The sequence below is a fragment of the Leopardus geoffroyi genome, chromosome C1, assembly GCF_018350155.1.
Source record: "Leopardus geoffroyi isolate Oge1 chromosome C1, O.geoffroyi_Oge1_pat1.0, whole genome shotgun sequence".
Taxonomy (NCBI): domain Eukaryota; kingdom Metazoa; phylum Chordata; class Mammalia; order Carnivora; family Felidae; genus Leopardus; species Leopardus geoffroyi.
In genome coordinates this window covers 191,895,308-191,898,544 of record NC_059328.1, presented here as the reverse complement: position 1 = coordinate 191,898,544, position 3,237 = coordinate 191,895,308, and positions in this window count along the sequence as shown.

Below are 3,237 nucleotides of genomic sequence, written 5' to 3'. Positions count from 1 at the left end.
AGATGTCTCACTGGGGTGAGGGTGGCGTGAAAAATACTGAAATGGAGGTGTGAGAGTTCGCCTCTCACATGCTTCCAAGGCTAAGATTTTCTGGTTCTAGTGAAAAATGGTAGCATTTTCTATTTTCAGTGAAACACACAGAGATTAGAAGTAATGTGACTTAGGGGCACCTGGGTGGCTCAGTCGGTTAAGCATCCAACTCTTGATTTTGGCTCAGGTCATGATCCCGGGGTTGTGAGATCAAGCCCTGTGTCGGGCTCCACGTTGAGCTTGGAGCTTGCTTAAGATTCTCTCCCCACCCCCCCACTCGCACACATACTCTCTCTCTAAAAGAAGAAGAAGACGAAGAAGAAGGGACTTAAACATTTCCCCAAAGTGGGGGCGGGGCAACATATATTAACCATAAGCCAACAGTGTGAGGTTGGTCCTTGCCCTCGAAGACCTTGCTCCCTTCCTGAACCTTACCCATGGACTTAGAGAGGGGCACTTGGCAATGAAAGGTGAATGCACCCTGTCATTCCAGGCTCTGGGAGTGACCACACCCACCTGGGGTGCCAGGCAGCTGTGATAAGCCAGCTAAACAAGGTATACAAAGTGGAAAGCTGATTAGCTGCTCAGTGCAGAAGTGGTCCCTTACCAATGTCCCAGTCGGCAGGCCAATGACAAACACTTGTGCCTCATCCCTTTGGTGCCTCACTCCACTCCGGGACAGAGAAATCTGGAGGGGAGGAGCTGACCACACAGAGTGTCACAACAAGAATCTATTTTCTTCTCCCTCCGTTGGTGCCTGTTCTCTGTAACCTGACGATTTTACAGCAGCTGCATGAGAACCTTACAAATTTCAAATTTGCCAGTGAGCAGAATAAATATATAAATAAATAAAAAGTCCATCATCAGCTCCTGGCCTCCTGACCCAATCTTAAAATGTGTTGCAAATACGCTGACACTGGGATTGCTGTATTTAATAGCAAACAGCATCAGACTCCGGCTCGTACCTGGCCGGGTTGGGCCGGCCTCCACGTTAACAGGCTTCAGGACCTTCCTCAGGCTGTGGACCCCACGTCACATTCCGAATGATAAATCCAGGAGTGAGGGGTCAGAGTAGGAGGAGAAGGAATCTGTCTTCTTCTTCTAAGTCCTTCCTTTCAACTTAAGCACTAATAATGACAATGGCCCTAATTATATCTTAAAGCCCCTCTCCCCTCTCAAGGATCTCAAACCTGACAGATGCCCTTATCTCATTAATCTTTACCTATGGCTGATGAGCATTATTTTTAATTTAAAAAGGCAGCCCGGAGGGGAGATCACTTATCCAAGACCAAAGACAAGATAGAAAAGTGGCTTTAAATCCTGGCTGCATGTTAGAATCTCCTGGAGGAGCTAAAAAAAGTGCAGGAATATTACCCAGACCGGTTGTTCCAAACATATTTAAAAGTTTTCCAATAACTGAATGGAGTATAAGTTTTAAAGTTTAAATTAAGCCGGAATCCCTGGGATTGGGGTCTGATCATCCACATCTTTTAACAACTCTCCAAGGTAATTCTGTTCGCAGCTTCAGTGGCAACCAGTGTTGAGAGCCACTAATACATATCCTTGCCAATAGGCTGAGCAACCAGCCCTCCCTGAACTTGGCAGCGTGTATCACAACAAAATGGAGGTAATCGTCTATTGATCTGAACTTAGGTGTCCTAGATGCCCTATCATCCAAGGTTTTCCTCTCCAATATTTACTGATTCTTTATGCCAGGTACCCTGTACCTATTAGCCCACATTGGTCTTCATAGCAAACCCACGAGGTGGACGTAATTCATCGAACGCCACGTGTGGAGAAAAGAAAATGTGAGGCTGGGGAGGTTGACTTGCTAAAGATAAAGGGTTGGGGGAGATGTGGAATTTCAACCCAGGTCAGAGTCCACTGAAGGAAAACTGTAAACGTGTACTGTTGCCTCTTTCGTGTTAATGGAACTGTCTCTGAGCCTCTTTTCTGATAGGGATTGGAAAGAACACATTTGTCGAATCAAGTGCCACATAAATGGACGTAAGACACCATTAATCTGCTCTAGGAAAGAAAGCACACCTGACATGATGGCTGCAGCTGGGGTCTCTACCTGTTGAGTCTGTGGTTGTCTGTAGGATTCTAGGGTCTGTCTGGTTTGTGCAGGAGCCAGACTGCTGAGTGAAATGGAGATACAATTGGAACCACGACATTTGTGTCCTTTAGGCCAGTGCTTTCCGCGGTGTCAATGATGTCAGCCACGTATGTAATTTAAAAATGTTGAATAGTCGCATCAAAGAGGGAAAAAGAAGCAGCAAGATTAAATTTAGCAACGTACTTTATTTAACTCAATCTATTAACAGTATTTTAATATGTAATAAACAAAATAGCACTGAGATATTTTACAGTCTTTTTTGGGTGCTAAGTGTATTTTATACTTCTAGCACCTTCCAACTCTGACGTCAAGGTTTCATCAGAAAGAATCTATATTTAGGTATCGTAAAACGTACAACTGAAAAACTAGAACTCATCTATTCAAGTTGTGCCAAACATATTTAAACGTTTCCCAACAAATGATCTGCGTGTGTTTTAAAATTTTAGTAATTAAAATTAAATAAGATAAAAAATTCAGTCTCTCAGTTTCACTAAGAACATTTTAAGTCCTCAGTAACCCCAAGCGGTCAGGGAGGGGAATTAATGCACCTGTGTTCAATAGTCCTCAACTATGGACTATAGTCCACAGTTCAACGCTGTGAATCCTGTGTTCAACAGTCCTCAAAATGTTTGGGTATCCCCTCTTCTCTAAACTGACCAAGTGGCAGTAGATCCTTTTCAAGAATGGGGCGGATCAGAGGTGTGTGTACTTGCTGTGGTGTCATAAGGTCTTTTTTCTTAGAGACCTGGCCTCTTCTTTAGTCAGTGGGCGAGAGATGATGATATTACCCTCAGTCTCCTAATCATCTAATGTGTGATTGCTTTAGTTGGGAAAAGTTGAGTGGTACCCTTGTTGGCTGCCCCATCTGTTTTGCCCCCAGATATTTCATGTTTTTTTTTTTTTTTTTTTTTTTTTTTTTTAATTTTGAGAGACAGAGACGAGAGAGAAAGAGAGAGAGAGAGAAAATGAAAACGGCAAGCAGGGCCCATGCTCAGCACAGAGCCTGATGCGGGGCTCGATCTCACGACCCTGGGATCATGACCTGAGCTGAAACCAAGAGTCAGACATTCAACTGACTGAGCCACCCA